Genomic DNA, 25,827 nt, shown 5'->3' with positions numbered 1-25,827 from the left:
CAGTACCTCCCTCGAAGGGTAACTGCGAGGACTGAAGGAGTCGTTGCATATACAGACTTGGACTAGGCACCGTCCCCATTGTTATTATTCTGATTAACCCCAAGATGTGGCCGGAACCCTTTTGGTTGACTCAGCTTCTTCCTCTAGGTGGGGGTTAAGAGAGTGGTATTTCCTAGGAGCCTGGCTCCTCTACAATTGATAAATGGGGAATCTGAGGCTCAGAGAGGTTAAGTAACTTACTCAAGGCCACACAGAAACGGCGAGGCTGGCACTGGAACCAACCCCCTGCCGTGTGCCCCCCATGTCGTCAGGCAGCCACTGCACAAGAAGCGCAAGGCTGGTAGAAGGGGCTGAGGTCTGAATACTGACCCGAGAGCCCAGGAAGCTCTGCCCACAGGTGTGAAGACTGCAGCCCGTGTAGTCTCATGACATCTCCCCCCTCCCCCCTCCAGTAGGGCCTTGGGTGCTCATTTCGCTCTGATTTGATGAGAACGAGTGAAGCTGTGGAAGAGACAATCCTGTGGAGCGTAAGGGCCTATAGGCACAGGTCCCCTGAGATGGCCTTAGTTTGGGCAGGGATGCTGGAGGCGGGCAAAGCTGGACGCCCACCCCACAGCGAGTGTGGGCGGCCCCCCTCTCCATCGCGTGTGCATCTCCTGTATATGATGCTGTGTGTGCGTGTGTTGGGGAGGGAGGGGCTGTTCAGACTTGTGCGGACAAAAGCCTGAGTCAGGCAGTGGGGACTGGGCCACGGCTGCAGGGAGCCAGGCTGGGACGTGATCTCCCAGGGGTCCCTGAACCACATCGGAGCCGCGGTGGGAAGGCTCCCTGGTGCATGGAGAGCAGAGAGGGAGGCACAGGCTGGTCATTTATCAGCTTCTTCTCCTTTTGATCTCCTTGCTTCCCTGGAGAGACTCCCTCCTCCGCCCCGGGGGGCTGTAGCAGGAGGCCTGGCAAGGGGGGCTTCCAGCTGGCCCAGGGCTGCAGGGTTTGGTAACGCGGGGACGCACAGGAAGCTGCTTTCTCTCTTGCATGGCCTGGCTGGCCCTCTTTCCCGGTCCATGTCTAACTGGCCTGGTTCCCGCGTGCCAAAGGTTTGGGGCAGGGTCCAGCCGTGAGCCCCCTGCCCCAGCTTCTGCCTCTATTACTCTTGATCATTTCTCCTGTTTCTCTGTCCTCTTTATGCCTCGACCCACAGGCTCCTTCCTCCTTTCCCCGCTGCCCGCCATGCCTAGACACGCTCCCGGTGTGTTAAGGACCTGGGGACCCCAACAAGTTCACTGTTTTCTCTGGTTCTATGGGGTGAAGAAGCCCAGCTTTCAGGCAGGGTCTGGGCATGGCTTGCAGGCTGGTCCCACTGCACAGGTGCAGAGGCAAGAGGCGGGTAGAGCCAGCCAGAGCCAGGTTCGAATACCAGCTCTTCCGCCTTCCAGCTGTGTGGCCACGGGTGGGTGAGCCCTGAGGCTGTGGAAGGCCTCCTGGAGGGTCCTGGAAGATCACCAAGCGTGAGGCTTGTCTGTGAAGGAGCAGTGGCTCCGGGGCAGGGGAGGGACAGCACCCAGAACATCCAGGCAAGGGCAGGGGGCCTGGGAGAAGGGCAGTGCAGTGAGCGAGGCCTCGGGCAGACTCGGGTCGGGGCAGATGCCTTCCTCAGGGCCCCTGTGCCGAGTTCACCTCCTCTGTCAGTGGGGTGCTGAGCAGGGGGCTGAGAACTTAGAGTCCCCTGACTGGGCCAGGGGGGCTGAGTAAGGGGGCTGGGAGGCCTCAGCTGCTGCCCCTGGGGTACCTCTCGGGCCTGGCCAGGGGCAGAAACAGGACAAGTTGTATGGGGGAGGCGGGAGTGGCCGGGTCAGGGATGGAGTGAGCGTGGTGAGATAGGGTACAGCTCTGTGCAGGGGCCCCATACCTCCATCCCATGTCCAGGGGCCTCACCGGCCCAGGGACCCCGCCTGACTGCGCTCCTGGTGGCCGCTGTTTAACCCCTCCATGACCTTGGCCCCTTCTCCTGCTCAAGGCTCCTCAAGGCTTAATGTTTACATATTTAAATTCAGTTTTCTTCTTTATGGTTTTGTGACTTGCTGAGGAAGGGCTTCCCTACCCAAGACCAGGAAATACGTGTCCTTAGTGCTCACAGGTCTCCTTGAGGCTTGGCTACCCTTCATTCTGTCCCATTGATCTTTTTTGTCTGTTCCTGACCCTATACCCCAAGGTTATTACAGGTTTAACTGTTGTCCATCACCTCCCACTAGAACAGAAGCTCTGTGAGAACAGAGATCCTTGTCTGTTCTCTTCCACGCTGTGACCCCAGCCCTTAGCAGTGTGCCTGGTGCGTGGGAGGTATGCATCACATATACGCTGAATGCGGCACCAGGACGTGTGCCCAGAACTCCCAGACCCAGGACTGAGAGGATGTTTAGCAGAGAAACTGTTCACCTCATCTGTCCTCACCCCTGTCTTCTGCTCCCTCCTGTCCTGGGCTCCCTCCTGCCTAGAATCCCTTCTCCCTTAGCGCTCTACCTCTACCGATCTCTCTCCTTAACCAGGGATAGCTGAAAAAATGCTGACGGAATCTACACAGCAAAGACGTGTTGGGTGCCTGTGGAGCTCAGAGCTGGGGTGTAAAGATGGGGGGGCTAGAAGGACAATACACTCCACTCTCCCCCCAGAAACAACGTGCAGCCCACTAGGACCTAACAAGGGCAATAGACACCCCGTCTGAGAGATACAGTTCATTCCTCATGACTCACATGTAATTGGCCCCAAATTACTGCTCAGGAGCTCAATCCTATGTAAGTAGCCATTAATTTCCATTATAATTGCTGGAGAGGAGCAGCAGGGCTTCTATTAAGGGATAAGAAAGTTCTAGCCTCAAGCTGCTAATCAATGCAATGAGTGCGTAATTATACACCGCAGCGCTCCCTAAACTCACTCATCACGCTAATAAAATGACACAATTCCTGAGGCAGCAGCGGGGTCACGGTTTTGCCCATTGCTCTGTGGTTGTGCGAGTTGAGGCCAGTAACAGTCACCCCAGAGCACATTTGTCCTGAGTGAGGAGCGGTGGGATGGACAAGGCCGAGGGGAGGTGGACACCACGGGACTCGGGACTGTTTGGATGGAGGTTTGGTGGGGAGAGAGGCATAAAGGACACTCCTGAGGGTCTGCCCTGCACACCGGGCACGGGTGGACCAGCACGGCCATCACAGATCAGAGCGGAAGAGGCCCAGCCGTGGCACTGAGGGGCGAAGATGAGATCTGCTGGGTGGCCTTGTGCAAATCCCGTCCCTGCTTGGAGCCTGTTTCCTCACGTGTCGAATGGGATTCAGAATCTCTGCCTTGACAGCACCTCTGAGAGTGTGAGCACACATTGAAAAGTTCATAACCCCGTCAACTTAAAACACATGGTGTAATCAATTCTGTCTGACCTAAGTTAAATGAATGTGTCCTGACCCTGAAGTGTTGGGCACGGGGTGGGCACTGAGCCACGTGGCGGTGACTGCGTGATCTTACTTTTCTAAGAAATGCTATGAAACACTTTTGGTGATGCAGTCAGGTTCCAAGAGGGCCTGGATCCTCCCTGCTGGGAACAGAGACCCCCACTGGGGGGTCTTCAGACCAGCACCACTGTGTTCCCTTCTATCCCTCCTCGGAGGAGCAGTCCTCACGAAGGGCAGCCGTGGACGCCCAGGGTTGATATCAGTGTAAGGAATGGAATATTAGTCCAGCCTTCAGGACTGCCCTCATTCATTCATTCGTGTGTTCACTCATTCATTTATTCACTCTAGTTGGGTAGGACCAGCAAAAAAACAAGAACACAGACAAACAAAACTAGAATAAATGGCCTACGTATTATGAAGAAGATCAAAAAGGGGCTGAGATGGCAAATGGCAGGTCCCTACTTTGGATGAGGTCAGCAGGAAAGCCTTTCTGAGGAGGAGATAATCCAGCTGAGAGCTGGGTGATAAGCAGGAGGTGCCACGGGAAGGGGGAGGGGCAGGAATTCCGGGAAGAGGGACAGACACTGGCCAAGGCCCTGAGGTGGGAAAAGCTTGGTGTATTTGAGAAATGACGTGGCTGGAGCAGAAGGATGGGGGCAGAGTGGGTGGATGAGGCTGGGGAAGGGGCCTGGGGCTAGATCTGCAGGAGGGGGGGGTTGGGGGATGTGGCAGGGCTGAGGTGAACTGGATGGGTCACTTCCTTCTGCACAAGTGGGGAGGCCTCAGAGCCAGCCCCTTTCTTGTGTCCTGGGTAGAGCAGGACAAGTCTATCTAAGAATTCAGGAACCTCTGCCCAGGCCCCCAGGCCTCCAGACAGGACCCTCCAGCTGGCCCTGGGCACAGGTCCTTCAGGGCCTGGGGGAGGTGAGACACACGGGTGCCAGATGCAACCCGCCCTTGGCAAATGCCATTCCAGATCAGCTTGGTGAAAGCAGAACCGCGAAATGGTCAGGTCAGCTGGAGGTAAGGAGAGCAGTAGGATTCAGACCACCTGCAGACAGCTCATGCGCCAGGAGGCCAGCATCCCTGCTCTCCCCGGCAAAGACACAGCCGGGAGAACGAAGAAAGAAATCCCACCTCAAACGCACAACCGAAATATTTCACAAGAAAGCCCACCCCCCCGCCACCCGTCCCCTTTTTGTCAAGTAAAGGATACACACGGCCTTTCTGCTTGTAACCTGGCCAAGAATAATTTGTGGCAGGAAAGTTTGAGCATTTGCAAAAGTAAAATAAAAATGTAAAAAGAGAGAGAGAGGAGAGAGGGAGCACTTGAGTGTACACTCGTGTGAAACTAAACAGAGGGAAAGTGGTAAAACGTCTCTGCGTTTCCTGCCCGCCCCCTGCGCCCTGACACTTGGCCCCCTCCCCAAGTGTTGAAATTGAGATTGCTCGGGTATTTGTTTTGTTAATCTCCTGCCAGGGCCAAGGGGCTGCAGGCTGGGTTTCTTCTTGTTCACGCGGGGCTCTGGCTGCCAAGTGAGTGTCCCCCTCACCTAGCCCAGGACCGGGGATCTGTGCACCTGTTCCCTGCCCAGCTGGCATGGTGGTAGGGCTGGGGTAAGAGTTTTGCCCTCTTGAGAGAGTGCAGCTTTGCCTCACCTCAGACCCCCCAGCTCCTCGAGGGCACCGTAACCTCTTGGAGTCATGGAGATCTGGCCTGCACCCCTGGGCGCTGCTGAGACCTCATGGGAGTACCAGACTCCAGGTGGGGTCTGGTCCAGGTAGAGGAGTTGCCCAGATCTGGGTTTGGGTCTTTGTGGCTCAGTTTCCCTCTCAGTAAGATGGGCATCATGTCTCTGTCCACCTTCATAGTGTTGCTTATGAGGATGAAGTGAGTTAAAGACACAAAATCCTTAGGCCAGTGTCAGGCACATGGTAAGTGCTGATTAAATGTTAGCTGTAGTATTATTATATATTTGCTCTGCTGTCAAAAGATGTCATTCTGGGGCAACAAAGAAAGAAGGAAACAATGCTCACCGGGCCATGCCCCATATCAGGCACTTTTCCGTGTGTGATCTTGCTGCATGCCCATGATACTTCCCCACACAAAGCTTATTGGCCCCATTTTGCAGGTGAAGAAACTGAGGCTTGGGCGACTCAGCAGGTTAATGACGGAACTGAAAGTAGAGCCCAGGCTTTTCTGATGCCAGGTCAGGAGTTTTCTTCGAAGGCTGAGCCCTGGCTGGGGCTGGACCAGACCAGGAGGAGGAGTTAGATGATGACGAAGATGATGATGAGATGATGATGCTTTTGAGTGACTGTGTGATGGGTGCCATGAAGCACATTACATGCATTATTGCGGTGCGCTCTCCAGAGAGCCCTATGAGGTAACTTTATCGTCCCCACTAGACAGATCAGGAAACTGAGGCACAGGAAGTTGGGGAACCAGTGTCCATTGACCCCGAGCCTCTGGGGCAGCGTCTGCTGTTGGCTGCTCTGTGTCGCCAGCAGAGAAGCTGGTTCTTGGTGTCTGGCACTTGGTCGAGGCCTCAGACACAGTCATTCCCCATCCCTTATGCTGATCTCACCCTTTTCCCCAAGAGGTCAGACCATGAGCTCCGAAAGGTTGAACTCAAAGCTCAACTCACTCATTATATAGACGGGGAAACTGAGTCCCAGATGGGGGAAGGGACTTGCCTAAGGGCAGGCAGAGTGAACCAGATCTGATGGTCCGTGGAGGCCCAGACGGCTCTTGGGGGCACAGTAGGGGACGGGCTGGGGGGAGGGAGGGAGGGAGGAGAGGTGGTCTGGCCCAGGACAGAGCCCAGCTGCTGCTTTGAAAGAGGTTTGGGGGTGTGGGTGAGAACAGCCTGGGAGGAGGAGATGCACTTCCCAGCTTGGCTGCCCCAGCCCACCTGCAATCTCAGCCTCCCGAGTCCCTCACCCCCATTCTTGCCCCACCCCACAGGAAACTCCGGGCCTGGGAGCTGGGACCTGGTCCCAACAGTCTGGGGACTGGGGTAAACGCTTTCCTCTTCAGACATCCGTAAAACAAGGGCCAGTGGCACCCACCTCCCCCAGCAGGTGTGAGGACCAGTGAAGTACTGCGAGGGAAGGGGTGAAAACAGAAATGGGAGTTGTTGTTATTTTTATTATTACTCCATCAGATAACTGGTTGGACTGCATTTTTCTCCAGTTGCTCCCCCCCACCCCCGGGGCCCCAGAGAAACAGCTTCAAACTGTGCTGGAGATTTTGCTGAGGATACAAATCAGGAAATCTAGATTCCACCCCAGCTCCTGCGGGACTTCTGGGCGCTTCGGACAAGATCCTGTTCATCACCCTCTCTTGGTCTTCGTCTCGGCTGACATGTTCTGTCTTGGTCTCTGGAGCTCTGTAGATGGCAACTCTCAGCCTCGTGGGGTGTGCGGAGGCCTCCCCGGGAGCAACGGGGAAGGGAAAATTGGGCAGGGATGGGTCCCCGGCAGCCCCCCACCCCCGTGCCTGAGCCAGTAGGCTTCCTGGGTCTGACTGCGGACATGAATGAACAGTCCTTCCCTCCCCTCCACAAACACTTTGGGGAAGAATTGGCCCATCCCGAGGTCCCATAGTGGTGACAAGTGTCAGTGAGGGGGGAATCCCAGTCGGGAGGACATAGGCTGAACTGATCCAAGAGACTGGCAGGCAGAGGAAGCTGGAAGAGGGAGAGAAAAGCCTTTCCAGGCAGTGGATCTGGGAGCCTAAGGTGGACGCCAGCAAGGGCTAGAGGGACAGAGTGTGCACATCGCCACCTAGGCCCCGAGGAGGACAGTGCAGCCCCAGCGGGGCTCCCTCCACGTCTGCCTGCCCACCCAGAGCACTCACTGTGCGCCCTGCCTGTGCTGGGGCCTGAGGACAGAGCATGACACCCACGTGACCCACCACCCCTGTCTTCAGGGTGCTCACAGCATGGACACGGCCAATCTTGGAGTGGAGCTTGGTTTCCTGTCCCTGTTTCCTCACTTACCGGCTGACTGTGTGACCTCGGGCGAGAGACTTAACCTCTCTGGGCCCATTTTCTCATCTGTGAAAAGGGTGACTATTTCCTCTCTTGCAGAGTCACTGGGAGCCTGAAGCAGGGCATTGCTTGTGAATTATGCAGCCCAGGGTCTGGTGCGTGGTGAGTTTATTCCAGTGGTCAGTTGTTGTTTTCTTTCCTTTTTCTTTCCTCTACAAGTAAAGTCATAGGATGTTAGGAGAGCCCTGGAAAAGAAGGAACTTACTGCTTGAGGGAGTCAGGAAAGAATTCATGTTGAAGAGAGGGTATTGGAGCAGGGTTATGAGGAATGAATAGAAGTTTCCTGGGCATGCCAGGGCTTGGGAAGCAGGAACCATATCTGCCTTGGATTATCCTTGTTTCTCCAATGCCTGGTATATAATAGGAGCTCAGTAAATTTCTGCTGGACGGGAGGATGGCATTCCAGGAGGCAGAGACAGCATAAGCAGAGACGTAGAGGCATGCCCAGGTCTGGTGTCACTGGTGGACAAGCCACTTTGTCTATCAAAACCTTTGTGCATGTGAGTTCACCTTCCTGTATCCCCTGGAGGACTGTGGGCACCCCAAGGGCAGGCTCCTGTTGCCTTCGTCTTACTATCGCTATGGCCCAGCCACAGCCCGGCCCAGAGGATCAGCCCTGGACTTGACGCCCAAACGGATTGAAGCCTGCCCCTTTGGATGACTTTCAAAATCCTTGTTTGGGGTAAGGGGTGTGGGTGTGTGTGTGCATGTGCTGTGGGAGCTGCCTTCCCATCACCCTCCCCCCTCTTCCAGGGACCCAAGGATAAAGTCCCAACATTTTATCCCCCTTACCGGGACCTTCCCAATTGGCCTCTATCCATTTCTCTGGCCCCATAAATCTTCGTCAGATGATGCTACGTACTATGAGAAGAGTAAAGCCGGGCAAAGGCGGGGGATAGGGAGAGGCTAGGGGCAGAGATCGCTGTTTTAGGTGGGTGGTCAGAGAGGGGCCTTCCTGAGATGGTGACCCTGGAGCAGAGAGTTTCTCCTTCAACAACCCCTTCAGGCTCTGGGAGCAAAGCCTGTCTCACCCTGCGGGCAGGACAGGGCATCCCCCTGTGCCCCATGGCCTTTGAGTGCCCCTTCTTCTTGTCTCTGGCCTGCCTGGCCCAGCCACCTTTTAACCATGTGAACTTGGACAATTTGATTAGGCTTTCTTTACCTCAGCTTCCTCATCTGTTAAATGGGGGTAAAATGGTACCTGCTTCCAGGGTGGCTGTGGGCATCCCCTCTGTCCTCACCTGCAGAGGCTCAGGATAGCACCTGGCAAGTCCTCTGTGTGCCAGAAATGGATCTATATTAGTGATAGATCTATAAATGATCCCATTTATTTCATCTTTACTCCTTTGTCCCTCCCGATTCACTGGCCATTGAGTCTTGTCCAGTCCTCTGGAAATGGAAATGGGAGGAACTTCCCAAGGAAGCTTGGGCAAGACTCGGGCATGAGGAGGGTGCTCTGTAGTCCTTCCAACTGCTGACCGGGAACTGTGACTAAGCAAGCCCTCAGTTACGTGCCAGGACGGTGCTAAGTCTTTTACAAGCATCATTATCTCATACAATCCTCTCGACACCCCTGAAATAGTCCCACGCTGCAGATAAGGAAACCCCTGACTCGGGAGATGGTAACCTGACTCCCAAGGGGCTGAGCTGGGATTTGAACCCAGGTCAGCCTGACTCTACACTGAACTGGAGAAATACCTTCCAGACCACGTCAGTGTAACACTGGCTGAGAGCTCCATCCACCAAGGAGGCCAAAGTTTTATTCAGTAGATTGGATCTGAGGGATCAAGACCTGAGGGAGACCGTGTGTGGGCAGCCCTGGCCTTTCTCAAGAGAAGGAGGCACATTGATTGTAGAGTTCATGTGCCTAAATTCAACTATACTCCTTTAGGATTTTTTTTTTTGAATTTTATTTATTTATTTATTTTTTATACAGCAGGTTCTTATTAGTCATCCATTTTATACACATCAGTGTATACATGTCAATCCCAATCTCCCAATTCATCCCACCACCACCGCCCCACCCCCCACTTCCCCCTTGGTGTCCATACGTTTGTTCTCTACATCTGTGTATCAATTTCTGCCCTGCAAACCGGTTGATCTGTACCATTTTCCTAGATTCCACATATATGCATTAATATACGATATTTGGGGCTTCCCTGGTGGCGCAGTAGTTGAGAGTCTGCCTGCCAATGCAGGGGACACGGGTTCGTGCCCCAGTCTGGGAAGATCCCACATGCCGTGGAGCGGCTGGGCCCGTGAGCCATGGCCGCTGAGCCTGCGTGTCCGGAGCCTGTGCTCCACAATGGGAGAGGCCACAACAGTGAGAGGCCCGCATACTGCAAAAAAAAAAAAAAAATATATATATATATATATATATATATATATGTATATATATATATATGATATTTGTTTTTCTCTTTCTGACTTACTTCACTCCCTATGACAGTCTCTAGGTCCATCCACATCTCTACAGATGACCCAATTTCGTTCCTTTTTACGGCTGAGTAATATTCCACTGTATATATGTACCACATCTCCTTTAACCATTCATCTGCTGATGGACATTTAGGTTGCTTCCATGACCTGGCTATTGTAAATAGTGCTGCAATGAACATTGGGGTGCATGTATCTTTTTGAATTATGGTTTTCTCTGGGTATATGCCCAGTAGTGGGATTGCTGGGTCATATGGTAATTTTATGTTTAGTTTGTAAGGAACCTCCATACTGTTTTCCATAGTGGCTGTATCAATTTACAGTCCGACCAACAGTGCAAGAGGGTTCCCTTTTCTCCACACCCTCTCCAGCATTTGTTGTTTGTAGATTTTCTGATGATGGCCATTCTAACTGGTGTGAGATGATATCTCATTGTAGCTTTGATTTGCATTTCTCTAATAACTAGTGATGTTGAGCAGCTGTTCATGTGCTTCTTGGCCATCGGTATGTCTTCTTTGGAGAGATGTCTATTTAGGTCTTTTGCCCATTTTTGGATTGGGTTGTTTGTTTTTTTAATATTGAGCTGCATGAGCTGTTTATATATTTTGGAGATTAATCCTTTGTCCGTTGATTCATTTGCAAATATTTTCTCCCATTCTGAGGGTTGTCTTTTCTGTCTTGTTTATAGTTTCCTTTCCTTTAGGATTGATAAGATAGATAGATAGATGATAGATGATAGATAGACAGATGATAGATAGATAGAGGATAATTCCACACGGAGGATCACTCTGCAGTGGTTCTGCGATCAGCTTTGTGAGTTGGACCTGTGAGCATCAGCGGGTCTGCAGGCGGCCTCAGTCCCATAAGGCCCTCATGAGCCGGTCACTGAGCTACAGTGGTCCTGCAGTTAGACACTGGATTTTCATACTGCCCAGCCTCCAACCAAGCCAACTAGTTTATCTGGTTGCCAAAGGAAGAACAAACCACGCAGAAGGGAAAGCCCACTGGCTGGAGATGATGTGCTGCCTCCCACGCAGACCAATCAACTGTGACTGTCACTTCATGGGCACCAACCTTGGCACAGAAGTCCTCCAGGTGACGGATGTCGGGGGATGAGCACCTGGCTGAGGTTATGAAACCTGGCTTGGGCCTCCTGTGACCTTGGTCAAGTCCCTTCTCTTTCCTGGGCCTCATGATCCCCCTCTGGGAGGGGAGTGGTAGCAAGAGTGGGTGATCTTGCTTCCAGCTCTAACATTGCGTGCGACCAGCCATTCATCAGTCAGTGGACATTGACTGAGACCTGGGGGATGGGATTCGTCATGTGAGGACCAAGAAGAAGAGCATGCAAGGCAGAAGGGATGGCAGGTGCAAAGGCCCTGGGGTGAGCCTGAGGTTGGCACTATTGAGGAACAGAAAGAAGTCCAGAGTGACTGGGGTGGTGGGCAAGGGGGTGACACTGTATGAGATGAGGCAGGGAGGGGAGCAGGGCTGATGGTTCTAAGCCAGGATTGGGGTACATGCCACTCCCCTAACACAGCAGTCCCACAGAATACTGATATTTCCTCCATCAAGACACGACAGAATCCCACCTCATACCTATCAGCATGACTACTGTCAAAAAAACGGAAGTCAACCAGAGTTGGTGAGGATGTGGAGACACTGGAACCCTTGTGCACTTCGGTGGAAATGTGAAATGGTGTAGCTGTTATGGAATAGAGTATGGCAATTCCTAAAATATTAAAAATAGAATTATCATGCGATCCAGCAATTCCACTTCTGGTTATATATCCAAAAGAATTGAAAGCAGAACTCAAAGAGATACTTGTATACCCATGTTCATAACATCATTATTCACAACAGCCAAAAGGTGCAAGCGACCCAAATGTCCATCGATGGATGAATGGGTAAACAAAATGTGCTCTGTCCATACAATGGAATATTTCAGCTTTAAAAAGGAAAGAAATTCAGATACATGCTACAGCATGGATGAACCTTGCAGACATTATGCTAAGTGAACTAAGCCAGTCACAAAAAGACAAATACTATATGATTCTACTTACATGAGGTACGTAGAATAGTTAAATTCATAGAGCCAAAGGGTAGAATGGTGGTTGCCAGGGCCTAGGGGTGGGGGAATGGGGAGTTGTTGTTCAATGGGTGTGGAGTTTTAGCTGGTGAAGATGAAAACGTTCTGAAGATTGGGTGCACAGTGATCTAAACGTACTTAGCATGACTGAAAATGGGTAAGAGGGTAAATTTTATGTTATGTGTATTTTAACACAATTTAAAACCCCCAAAATATTAGATCATCTTTTTTCCTTGGTCAAGAGTTTAGATATTTTTCTAAGAGTAATGGGAAGCCATTGGAAGGAATTGCTATAATTGTATACATAAGTTGTTATTTGTTTTGTTGAATCACTCTGGCTGCTATGTAGGGTAAGGATGCTAGGGCAGCAGGAATGGATGCAGGAAGACAGAGGAGGCTGGACAGGCATCCAAGAGAGAAAGGGTGGCTTGGTCCAGGCCAGTAGCCATGGACGTGGTGAGAAGTGGGTGGATCCAGAGCGACGTGGAGGAGAGTCAATAGGACCAGCTGATGGATTGGATGGGATGGCAAGAGGAGGTGTCCCTTGTGACCTTCGGCTCCCTGGGCAGGTGTTCTCTGCACTTTTATTACATGCTGGAGAGATGACAAGGGGCTGGGGGACCAGTCCTGTGGGAAGTCAAAGTCTGACCACGTCATATATGGGCTGGGCCAGACAACTGAAGGCTTGGAAGGATTTCAAGACATCATCTTGTCCATCCTCCTGCCTCCAGACCAGACATAGACTCACCCCTCTCCCTAAACCGCATCTCCAAGAGAAGACGCGTTGGGGGATCTCAAACCTCTCCCAGGTGTCCACGCTGGGGGTTAGTATACTTCACCCTGGTTAGAGGTTTTATCGTTTCCGAAGCCTGGTCACAGCTCCAGTCCATTTGATCATCTTAGCATCCCCGAGGGGTTTGCAGAGAAGGTCTGCCCACGCCCCCCCCCCCCCCCCCCGCCCCGCACATTTGAGGAAACTGAGTCTCAGAGAAGCACTGAGTTTCAGCCACGAGGAGGTTTGCAGCTCTCTTGATGATGTGTCCATTCTTGGCTTTAAAAACAGAGGTGCAGGGGCAGCAGGGAGTTACGGGGAGGTGCCCGGCTGTGGGAAGCCAGGCAGGGGGAACTGGGTGATGCGAGGGTGAGGCAGGGTCGTTACTGTAAAGTACCGGCACAATGGCGGCCTTAAAGTGACAGGAGAGCCTTTCCCTGTTTTTCTCGAAGCAGAGGGCAGGGCATTTCTGAGCCTCCCATATGCAGCCTCCTCCCGAGGGGGCCCTGGAGACCACCCTAGACCACCCTGGCCCTGGAATGTAGCCTTCTTCTGACAACCTGGAAGCCACTGACTCCAGCAACCTGACAAACCCAGGCGTCCTGGGCAGGTCGGCTGCAATTCTCTCTGAGCGCACACATGATTGGCCCCCACCCGCGTTTGGAGAGCAGAGATGTGGGGATCGGAGGTGCTTCTAGATGCCTGACTCTCATCTCCTCCCTTTCAGCCAAGTCCAGGAATGTGTCTGGCTGCAGACAATTGGCGTCATGGCTGCAAACCAGAGACTTCCAGGGCTGGGAGTAACCGAGGGTCCTCCCATCCATCCTCTTGCCTTCATGGGGGATGTCCCCCCTCCTCCAAAGGCCAACCCAGCCAAGGGGAGGGCTGTCTTTTTCCCCACAGAGCTCCTCTCCCCTTCCTCAGGCCCTCCTTCCCGTGGGGAGCGGCTTCCAGCCAAAGACCTCTTCCTGAGATCTGCGGACACGCTGCTTCTGCCTGCCCCGCGCATGCACCCCGCTCCCCAACGGCAGCAGCACCTCTGGGAGCCTCTCCACCTCCACTTTTGGGTCATTGATTTGGGAGGGGTTTACCTGGGGTGCGGGCCTGGCCACTGAGAGCTCCACATTCCCCTTGTCTGAGGGTTGCCTTAGGGGTGGGCATGAGACTGAAACAAAGCCAATCCGATTAAATTCTGGGATTTCTGCTGCAATGGCGAGGAGAGAGGTGCTCTCTTTCAGCTGAGGTTGCCGTCAGGATGGAAGCCCAAAGCCGCCATCGTTTGAGGAGAGACGGATACCTGCCAGCAGCAGCTGGGCACCTGGATCCAGCCATGTCTGAAGCCAGAGACCCATGGACATTTTAGTTATGTGAGCTAACAAATTCCCCTTCCTGCTTACTAAGTCAGTTTAAGTTGGATTTCTGTTATTTGCAGTGAAAGTGCAGCAAGCCCACCTCAGGTCCTTCCTTCTGTGCAAACTCTTGTCCTTCAGCCTTGCCTGCGGTGGGGCCACTGGGTCTCTGCTCTGCCCCTAGCAGGAGATTTCCTACATCTCCCTGAGTCTGCTGGCCTATCGCTGCTCAACATCCGTGTCTCCACTTGGACCCACCCTGTTCCTCTCACTGTTTTCTCCTTGGGTTAATGTGATTCAGAATTCTTTCCATTACAAGTAAGAGCAGCCCACATCACATCAGCCTGAGTGAAAAGGGAATTTGATGACCCGGGAAGAGGCCAGAGGAGGACCTGGGGGTCTGGAACCAGGGCTCAGGGCCACCAGGATTCTCTGTGTCCATCACTCGCCTCTGCTTGTCTCTGCTTCCCTTTGGGGTTGGCCTCATTATCTCTCTTCTGTGGCACTTGGCCGGCAGCAGCCCAGCCTGGCAGCCCCAGTCCAAAGCAAGAGAGCTACCTTCTCCAGGATCCATGGCAGCCCCAAGGAAGGACTTTGACTGGCCTGGTTGGGGTCACGTGCCCACTCTTGGAGCAATTACTGCTGCCAGGTCAGTGGGGAACAATCATTGACCAGCTCTGGGTTGTGTGATTTTAGTGATTGATAAAGTCATGTTGGAGGAAGGGCAGCTTCCCAGGGGAGATGGGATGGCTGCTACTGGACAACGGATGCCATATGGGGGCTGCTGGACAGAAGAAGCCAGTGCCACCTGCCTCAGCCACCATACCATCACCACCATTGCCATCTGCCAATATTAACTGCGTCCCAGTACGGGCCAGGTTCCAAGAGGAATCCATCCATCCATCCATTCATTCATCATTATGTATCAACCCTGCACCAAGGCCTGAGCCAGACACACAGTGATGAGACAAGTGTCTCTTTTTTTTTTTTTTTTTTTTTTTTGCGGTACGCGGGCCTCTCACTGCTGTGGCCTCTCCCGTTGCGGAGCACAGGCTCCGGACGTGCAGGCTCAGCGGCCATGGCTCACGGGCCCAGCCGCTCCGTGGCATGTGGGATCTTCCCGGACCGGGGCACGAACCCGCGTCCCCTGCATCGGCAGGCGGACTCTCAACCACTGCGCCACCAGGGAAGCCCGAGACAAGTGTCTCTTGTCTCACTCACAGACGGGGACTCAAGTCCTAGTTCAGCCTAGAGGGCAAGAGCATTAAACGAGCCCTTACATTTCCCCGAGGTCAGAGCATCAGTAGGGGAGATTAAGGTACTCAGAGCAGGGCCAGCTGAATGTGGTTTTGGCCGGGCGGTCAGGGAGGGCTTCCAAGCCTTAGCTGTCCCTAAGCAGAGACCTAAAGGGAGGGCAGGAGATAGCCAGGTGGAGAAGAAGATGTTCCAGGAGAAGTGATACTGGGGGGAGTGGAGCTTCTGCCCCTGGTATTCATGTGATGTGGGAACACAGGGCATGAACCCATTCACTCGTCTGTTCCTTCCTTTACTCAGCTGGTGCCAGCTGAGGTCCAGGGACGGCCTTGGTACTCGGCTGGGCGGGCAGCCACGGCCCCTTCCCGCAGGTGCTGGCGAGGCAGACGTGGGCTGTGAGAGGTGGCAGGGCGGGGGGTAGCTTGCTTGGTGGGAGGATGCTGAGGGACTGCGGGGGAGGTGCCGTCCACACTGAGTCTTGACACGAAGAGCTCACAGGTGGAAATGAAACCACAGGCCCCCTGGTCTCAGAGCTGGCGCCTCTAACCACTGTCTCCAGAACCAGCAGTGTGGGAGGGTCCCGGGCAGTGTCTTCGCACGGCCTCTCACCGCTGGGGAAGCCTGGCTCCAACATTCTTGGGTCGGAATGGGTCTTTCCTCTGCTCCCCAGAGGTGTAGGAGGAAAGTGCTCTGAGTGCTGATGGGGAGGACAGGAGGTAGACCAGCCTGGGAAGGGAGGCTGGGACGTGTGGGTTGGGTCTGGATTTGAAGTTAGGAGATGAGATGCAGGTCCTACTTCAGCCACAAACTCAACCCGTGACGTTGGCCGCGTGATCCCGCCCCTCTCCGGCCCTCAGTGGATTCCTCCGTTTACATGGAAGAAGCCCATACACAGGTCTCGATAGGGCGTCCTTCCAGTTCTGATACGTGGGGTTGGCTCCTGGGCCTCCAGCCTCTGCAACGCCGGAGATGTCTTCGTAGACCGGGAGGGGACGGTGGAGGTGAGGCTGCGCCAGGGTTCCTGGCTCTCGGCCGCGCCGCCTGCCTCCTTCAGGTCCTGAGTCATCTTCCAGGCAGCGAGTGACCTCTCCGTACCCCTGTCTCCCCCCAGCCCCGTGACCCTGGGCGGCGCGCAGGACCAGGCCGTCCCAGGCGGGCGGCACGGTGGAAATCACAATATTGACCCAGCACGCAGGAAGTGGGGAGGACAGGCCGCCAGGGTCCCGGGCCTGGGGGAGACAGCTTGCTGAGTGATGAGCTTGGAGCCAAGCTCTCCCTCCCTCCTGGGTCACCGTGCTGCCTGCCCGCCCGCCTGCCAAGGCTATTCCCGCCCCCCCAACTCCAGGGCCCCCTCCCCGGACCTCCCTCCTACACATTCCCCGGGCCCAGGCCCGGGAAGGGCGCTGCTGGTGAGCGCTGCGGCCTCAGGCCCTCTTGGGCCCCCTGCCTTCCTCCAGATGAGGTGCAGGCTCCCCTGGGCTTCCCAGCTTCTGCGGGGCCAAACTGGGAATGTACCTCCACGGACTGCTGGTCTTTAGAATAGCCCTGCTTCCCACCTAATGAATGGGGAAACAGGCTCAGAAAGTTCATAGCCAGTCATATCAGAGCCAGGCTTCAAACTCATGTCTGTCCAACTCCAGAACTCTGCCCAGCACCCAGGAGTCAGCTACCCTTGGTAGTGACAGCGGCGTGAATGGTAAACCACTAACTGTGCGAAGCGTCTGGTCTCACTCGGGCCTCGCGACAGCTCCGTGAGGGGTTCAGTTATGCACCTGGCTTTCCAGATGGGGGGAGTAAGGCTCAGAGGTTGTAAAATAACTTTCCCAAGGACACAGCTGGTAAGCAGCAGGGTGGGGATTTGCTTACGCTCTGTCTGTCCCTCCAAGCTATGGGGCAGGAGGCGCCCATTCTCAAAGGTCTGCTCAAATGCTACCACACCCCCATCAAGCCTTAGGAGCACATTCGGACCTGTGTTCCCGTGGGCACTTGCATTTGCAAAGGGCTTCCCTGGGGCCGCCCAGCCCAAAGCCTTGCCCTCCCGTGGTGGAACTCCAGGTGGGTGCTGCTTGGAGGGCTGGGCCATGGGACTTGGAGGTGACCACCCAGCCTGCCGATGGGTCAGGCTGGACCTGGAAGTCCTGCCATGTGGGAAGCAACCTCTAGGCAGGCAGTGGGGGCAACAGAAATGCTCCCGGGCTTAGGGGTGGGAACTGGGGCTCTTCCCTACCTCTCAGGGTCTCCTCATGTAGAGAAGGGCTTGGGGGCCATTTGAAGGTCTACTCCCCAACACCAGAAAGTGGGGAGGAGGTTTTTCTCCTGTTACTCCCAGCACCCTTCGCATGAGCTGGGTGTGGGTGGAGACAAGGCTTCCACGTGCTTTCACGGGACTCAGCTTGGATTTTATATCCTGGGCTTGCTCGATGTGGAGTCACCCATCAAAACCTGCCGACGTGCTTATTCCAGGCTGCTGTCGCGGATGTTTGACCTGTTGCACGGCCCCGCTAGAGGGGCCCCAGGAGAAATTCACTTACAGTTCAGTGTAGGCGATTTGTGCGAAGTCTGAGAAACGGGTATGATTCTACTTTACAGACACCGATTGTGTGTGTACATGTGTGTGCACGCCTGAGTGTTTACTTCTTTGCCTTGCCCACCATGAAGCTCAGGGCTAAAACTGCAAAACACAGCAGTGCAGGACTCCCTGATCCAGCTCCTTCCCCTGCTCCCCTCCACGGGCTCCAAATTATAATAATTATCATTTATTGAACACTTACTGTGGAGCAGGTGAGATACAACCCTCTATTAACCAATTTCTCGTTTCCTTTGTACGAAGGTGGAACCTGACTTTCAGGATGTGGACAATGCACATCATGGATTGCATTGATTAGTGATGTCTGCTATAGGCACAGGAAGGGAAGTACTAGTGCAGATGCCTAATATTTGCCTTCCCTCATTCATTCAGTGTATAAAACTGTGTGTACGCATATATCCTATTTAATCATATGAAATTTCATAATCTGCCTTTGTGGAACAAGGCTTTGTGTAAATACATAATGATAATTCATTACAAATAATGATAAGGTGCGTTCACATAGGTTATATGACTATGTCCCCACCATATCCCTGTAGGAGAAAACGAGTGGGTCGTTACAGAGGCAGAAACTCAAGTTCAGGGTCAGGACATCTGCTAGCTCATAGAGCACCTTTGTATGTATTAGAAAAATGTGCCCCTCTGAGTGATTGCTGCTTGGTAAGCAGAGCACACGATGGATTCACCTCGTCACCCCAGATGGCCTTGTTCAGTGCACACTCTGAAACACCACACACAGCAGCCCCGTTCAGTATCTTGCCAAATCCCGCAGATATATCCCCCACTCGAAATTCAGTGCTCATTTGACTGCACACAGCTCACAGACCACATTCTGGGTCTTGGACACCCGTTCAGCCTCCAGGACAGATGGTATTTGGTCTGAGGCTGAGTGAGGGGGTGGAAGGAAGAGCAGCGTTAACAACTCAGCCTGTGTTTGTGCCACAAACAAGCAAGATCGCTTCTGGTGCCTGCCCCCGCCTGCCAGGTTCCGGCGAGGATCCTGGGCTATGAATAGTCCCAGTGAGGCCCTCTCGGAGGACCAGCCGGACTCCCCCAAGGCCCGGTCTTCAGCCTCCACCCCCAGCTTGCTGGGAGATCAGGGCTGAGGCCTCCTGTTTGGCACCTGCATCCTGCACGTTTCTTCCCACTCACTTTCCGCCCGGGGTTACCGCTGGGGTTGGGCTTCTGCACACTGCTGTCGCTTAGGCACCCACACGGGAAGCTTGAAAAACATCTCTCTGAAAGCCGAGAAAGTGTGAGCCTTCAAGGAGGAGGGTGTGGAAGGAGAGAGGTCCTCGGAGGAGGGGAAGTTTACAGGATTCACTTGGCTGGCTCTGAGCACATTGTGAAGCCTGTGTGGACTGCCTGCCGGAGCTGAGCCACTGGTATTTTGCTGCTTAAAATTGGATGTCAACGCTTCGGTGCCTTTGGAGGTTGCCTCCACCACCCCCTCCTTTGACAGATGAGGAAACTGAGGCCCAGGCCAGAAAGTGACTTGTCTGAGCCCATACAGCGAGAGAGCCCAGGCACTGGTCAGGCAGGCAGTGAGTGTTTGCTAAGTTCTCTGGGCATCACATCAGGGGGCTCTGAACAGGAGCAGCAGCCCGTGATGTACCAGGCTATTTCCTCGACGCTTCACAACCACCCTGTGAGGACAAAGTTACTATTCACCTTACAACTGAGAAAACTGAGGGTCAGAGAGCCTGTGTCACTTGCTGAAGGTCACACAGCATCATGGAGAGGGAGAAAGCAATACGTCGTAGTGGTTGGGAACACGGCCTCGGAATCCAACAGTCCTGAGTTCTGTTATCACCGCCCACTGATCGCGTGACCTTAGCCAAGTTACTTGTCTCTCTGAGCCTCAGTTTCCTCATCTGTAAAATGGGGGTAATAACTATAGGCTGTTATGAAGAATCAGTAGGATAATGCATGGGAGGTGCTTAGCACTGTCTTGGGATGTATTATGTTCAGTAAGTAGTGCCAATATCAGTATGATTATCACTACCAACACCATTAGGCAGCTGTAGCAGACACTTGTTGGGTTGGTTGCCAGAGTCCAACCTCTGCATTCCTTGGGGTGAATGGCCCCTGCCCTTTGTGTGTCATCTTGGTGGTGGAGGTGGCAGTGGGGGCTCATCCTAGGTGCTCGCCTCCCTGCCCCAGAATAGAGGGAGTCACCACCATTGTCTCCCTCCCCTGGTGTAGCATACGACCCCGAGTTGACCAGGTAATAGTGCTCTGCTGAGTCTTTGAGCCTTGAGTGGTGGTTCAAAACCAGTCAACAACAGTTGGGGGTTTTTTTCTTTCTTTTGTGTCATGGTTGTAGCGATGTCCTGATCAGCCTTTTCCTGCTACCAGATGCTCATTTATTTATTCAGTCGGTGGCTAACCTGTGAGCACTGCCCCAGGCCAGGCACAGAGATTGGGGGCCCTGGGAACAGTAATGCACATCACAGGCAGAGTCCCTGCTCCCCCCACTCCCAGCCTTCCTGAGCCCCCAGGGACCTGCCACTCCTGAGCTCCTTTCTCCAGCCTCATGTCGGCTCAGAGCAGCCTGTTCGCTTTCCAGTTTCCTCTCTGCTTCTGTCAGCCTGAGCTGATGAGCCAGAGCCGGGCAGTGGCAGGATTGCACCTCAAGCCTCACTGTCTCCCGAGTCTGGGTGCTTCTCCTGGCATTACCCTGCTTCCTGGTACCCATAGTCATCTCAGTACCCGAGCCCTGGGGGCCCTCAGAGTACCCTGGCGAGGACCAACCGGGTCACAGGATTCATCTGAGAACAGGGTTTGACCAGGCCTTTGAGGTACCACCAAATTGCCCGACAGCAGTGGTTTCCAAGCTGTGTCCCTGAGAGCTTTGATGCTCAGTAGAGGTATGTCAAGGGTTGCTGGGATTTGGGAATGGTTGGGGGGCAGCTGAGTGTAAGGGTTCACCTCCCTCCCCTGCTACCACGCCTATTTTAACCAGAGTGGCTTTCTTTAGTATAATATGTAAGAAGCACGGGCTCTGGAACAATGCTGCCTGGGTTTGAATCCTGTATGCATGACATACAGGATTGTATGACCTTGAACAAGTCCTTTAATCCCTCTGAGCCTCAGTTTCCCCATCTTGAAATGGGAATGAAGATACTTCAGAGAGTTGCTGTGAGGCTTGAAGGAAGGTGTGCCACAAAATGCTTAGTAACACTAGCCTGTGGTGGATAACATACTAGCTACTCTTACTACTTACTTTACATATTCAGTTTCAATGGAATATTCCATAAGGGAAAAAAAAGATCTTTTTTTTTTTTTTTTTTTTGGCTCAAGAAATGGTTGAAAATATCTGCCCCACACGCTCACCTGGGCATGATCCCCTACACTCGCCTGGTTCGGGAGTCTTTCTCCAGCACGGTTCTCCTCCGTGGAAATTTCCAGCTCTCAGAATCTGCTGTGGATTGGGTGAGGAGCCGTTCCTCGCTGATGTTCATATTCTGAGCCGTTTCAGGGCGTCTGGCCATGTGGCATGTGCAGAAGCAGGTGGCGGCTGCCCTGCCATGGGGCTGAGCTCTGTGGGCAGCCGGTTTCTGGTCTTTTCTGAAAGAAGGCCCTTCAGCGCAGGTGTTTGGGCAGCTTTGTTGGATCGAGCTTCTCCCTGGCCCTTGCGGCTCCGTTCCCAGCCCCACATAAGGGACACCTCCCACAAATCTTAGAGGAGAGAAAAAGACTCTCACTGACCCCCTGTCCAGCGAGGCACCTCCTCCCCAGTTTGGTCTTGGGGTGGGAGATTTGGATAGCAGCTCCCAGCTGCTGGAGAACAGCCCAGCCCTGTTTGCCTCAAAACTTGCCTTTTTCCTCTCTTTGGCCAGAGATTGTGGCCAAGGGGTCCTGCTAGTGGGTTTGGACGGTCCCTGCCCGTGTCCACCTGGGCTGAGCCTCTTGCACTGACATAACTGAAACTTGAGAATGCCACAACCTAATTTGTTCCATGAAGCGAGTGGAAAGGTCTGGAAGTCTGAGGATCTTGTCCTTGTCCCAGCCGTTTTCCTTTGCTGGGCTTCCATTTCCTTGTCTGAAATATTTATGCATTCGGGAAGCAGAGCTGACCCCTCGGCCTGTGCCAAGCTCTGTGTCTGGTGCTGGGATGTAAAGATGCCCCACCTGGGTCCCCACTTTCGAGGACTCAAGTCGAGTGGACATTCTGATGTGCAAATATGTCCCTGCCAAGGACAGTGATGTACAGTGGAGCTGTGGACATTGAATTGGAGAAAGAAAATTATGTAACCAACAAGCATCATGAAGAAGGGTGAGAAGATGGGGATATTTAAGAGAAAGTCTCACCTTTAATGGTGAGGAGTCAAGAGATATTGTCTAAAGTTGACACACGAAGAAATAGAAGTGTTATACATATGGGTATATATGGAGGAAACGACCAGAAGAACTAAAATAAGAAATAATGATAATCAATCCTACTGAGTGTTCACCACATACCAGGTGCTGTTCTAAGTGTGCATCGATTCACTGAATCCTTGAACAGTCTTACGAGGTAGATGCTATCGTCATCACTCCCATTTCATGGATGAGGAGACTGAGGCACAGAGATGTTAGTAACTGTAAGAGGTGGGTACTGGTTGTAAACCCTAGGATGTCTGACTCCCAGAGGCCCTAACCAACTCTTAACCATCAAAAATTTGCACTCTCGGCTTTCCCTGGTGGCGCAGTGGTTGAGAGTCCGCCTGCCGATGCAGGGGACAAGGGTTCGTGCCCCGGTCCGGGAAGATTCCACATGCCGCGGAGCGGCTGGGCCCGTGAGCCATGGCCGCTGAGCCTGCGCATCCGGAGCCTGTGCTCCGCAACGGGAGAGGCCACAACAGTGAGAGGCCCGCGTACCGCAAAAAAAAAAAAAAAAAAAAATTTGCGCTCTCAAAGCTTCAAAAAACTTTTCTGGATGATGTAGCTGGAGTGGGCAGAGAGGGAGAGACCATTTCTTTTCTTTCTTTGCTCTTTGCTACTAATATATTTGTTACCATTTGCATGAATGACTTTGTTTCAACACATATACAAGTAAACAGCAAGGAGCACTGATTCTGAAGTCAGACAGAGACGGTTCCTGTCCTGGCTTTACTGCTTCCTGGCTGTGTGCCCTGGAATAAGGTATTTAATCTCTCTGTGCCTGTTTCTTCCTTTGGAAAATGGGGGTGAAAAAATGCTGATAAAAGTGGGGAGGTCTTAGGAAGCTCATGTATGCACAACACTGAGCACATGGCCTGGCCCAGAGCCAGTGCTCAACGAATGTCTGCTTCTTTTAGGCACAGAGCAGGGGAAGCAGCTCCGTCGGAGGGAGCCTGGGAAAGCTTCCCAGAAGAGGTTGTGCTTGAATTGGTTCTTAAAGGATGTATAGGAGTGTTCTAGGTGGAAGGGCAGTTCAGGCAGAGTGAGCACGGAGGTTCAGGATAGTGTGGGGTGTGGGGACCCGCTTACGGTTCAGGACGCCTGGCAGGTCGGATGGGAGCTGGTGGGAGAAGAATCTTGAGGTCAGACCTGGGAGGATTGCAGGGCCTTATCATGTAGCTCCTTGAGGCTGAGTTAAATTTATCCCAAGGACAGCAGGGGCCCACGGAAGGGTTTGAGCAGGGGTGGGGGTGACCTGGTTGGCTTTAAGTTGTAGAAAGACAGCTCAGCTGCCACAGGGAGAATGGGCAGGAGGGGAGACCCCCGAGCCCCTTGCTGTCGTCCAGGTGATGAGGCCCAGAAGAGGGAGACGGGATGTCAGCAGTGCCCTCCGACCGGCGCCCGGCGGTCTGCTCTTTGGTCCCATCTGGTCGGGGTGGCCGGGATGACCTCCACCTCACAGCTCGAGGCCACTGCTCTGAAGGCCCGCAGAGCTGGCTGGAGAAGAAGCCGATTCCAGACTGCATAGGGGAAGCGGAAATATTTGCTCAGCTGCAAAGACAAGCTCATGAGTCTTTCCTTCCACAAGAAGGGGGAAGACACTGGCCTGGGTTGGGGTCCACCACGGTCCTCCCCCTGCTCTCCAGAGTTTGCCTCTCCCCCGTCATGCCTTGGAGCCATCCAGAAAAAGGGTCCTTCCTCCCTGAGACAAGCCCTCTGAGGTCTGAAGTCAGCAACCGTGACCCCTTTTTCCTTTTCTTCTCTCATCACACACACCCAGTTCTTTCATCTTTCCTCATGTGATGGGGCCTGACCTTTACTTTTATTTTTAGAGAAAAGTCCAGATTCAGCAGTCATTGATTCCAATCTTTTTTCAGCTGGCTGACACAGACGAGGCACCATCAGGGTTTAGAGCCAGGGCTTTGATGTGAGGTGGCCTGAGCTTGAATCTCAGTTTGGCTGCCTCTCTGCTGTGTGACCTTGGGCAAGTCACTTAATCTCTCTGAGTCTCACTGGGCCTCTTCTCTAAATAGATACTCAGAACCACTTCCTCAAAGGGTTGTTATAAAGATTAAATGAGCAAATATGTCTAAAGCACTTGGACAGTGCCTGGTGCCTAGTAGGTGCTCAATAAATGGTAGCTCCTATTTTCTGTGTCTCTGGACACCTTAGTATGGTTTCATTTTCCTCTGACACCATGGTTCCAGGCAGCTGTCCACTCGTCAATTGTCGTGACCTTGACTTCTGGGTGGCAAACACCAAGATGGCCTCAGTGATCCTTGCCTCTTGCTCTCATGCCTGTGTCATCCCCTCCCCTCGAATGGAACTGGCTTCTAACCAACCAAGTACAGCAGAGGTGATGGGATATCACCTCCATGATGATGTTACATGAAATCCTGGCTTGCTTCTTGCTAGACTCTCTCCCTTGCTAGCTTGGATGGAGCAAGCTTCCATGTCATGAGCTGTCCAAGGTGAGACCTGTGTGGTGAGAGCTGAGGATGGTCTCCACGGCCAGCAAGACAGCCCAGATGGAGCTGAATCCTGCTGACAACGTGTGAACTTGGAAGTGGATCCTTCTTTCGCGATGAGCCCCCTGCCCCGGCTAACACTGTGATTGCAGCCCTCCGGGGGACCCAGCTAAGCTGTGCCCAGACTCCTGACCCATGAAACTCTGAGATAATAAATGTGTGTTGCTCTAAGGGTACTAAGTTTGTGGTACTATTGTTAATGCAGCAACAGATAACTAACACAACTTCTGAAGGTGCATAAGGGCCAAAATCGCAGTGGGCTGCAGGATTACAAATGCTTTAAAACAGCTGGCGTGGCAGCAGGCGGTGCAGCAAGGTGGCTCTGCTAACAATAGTAACTAGCAATGATTGAATGTTTGCTCTGTTCCGAACCCCTTCTCTGCTTCATCTCTTCTTCACTACAACCTTATGAACAACAACTATTACCCCATTAAACAGATGGCAAAGCTGAGGTTCAGAGCCGTTCAGCCGCTTATCCAAGGCTGAGGGTGGAAGTCTCAGAGACTGGCAGACCCAGGACGGCTAAGATATAGGAAGACCCCTGCACCCCACCGCAACACTGTAACGGGGTCTGAATTCTGTGCAGAGGGTTGAGGCTGCAGCAGCCAGCCAGGCCTGCAGCTTCCTAGCTGGGTAAGCTTGGGCAAGTCACTCCCCCTCTCTGAGCCCTTTTCTCCTGGAATGTGAGATGGACAATACCGTCTTGGTGATTAGATTCGTGCAGAGACCGCTAGCTGTCCCTCACCACTTATCATCTTTTTTTTCCTTTTATTAATAGACTCTGGCTGAGCGCCGATACGCACGTGTGGAGACAGTTCCCGGTCTTTGCAGCAAGGCAAGGCCATTGGAAGGTGAGTGGAAGTGAGGTGGGCAACCTTCAGATTCCAGCCGCTTGCCTGCCCGTCATGCTCTCTTTCTCCTTCCTGCCGGCGGGAGCAGGACCCTGAGGTTGGTGGGA

This window comes from Orcinus orca, chromosome 1, assembly GCF_937001465.1.
Source record: "Orcinus orca chromosome 1, mOrcOrc1.1, whole genome shotgun sequence".
Lineage (NCBI taxonomy): Eukaryota > Metazoa > Chordata > Mammalia > Artiodactyla > Delphinidae > Orcinus > Orcinus orca.
The sequence above is the reverse complement of the archived record's forward strand: the minus strand, read 5'-3'. Positions refer to the sequence as shown.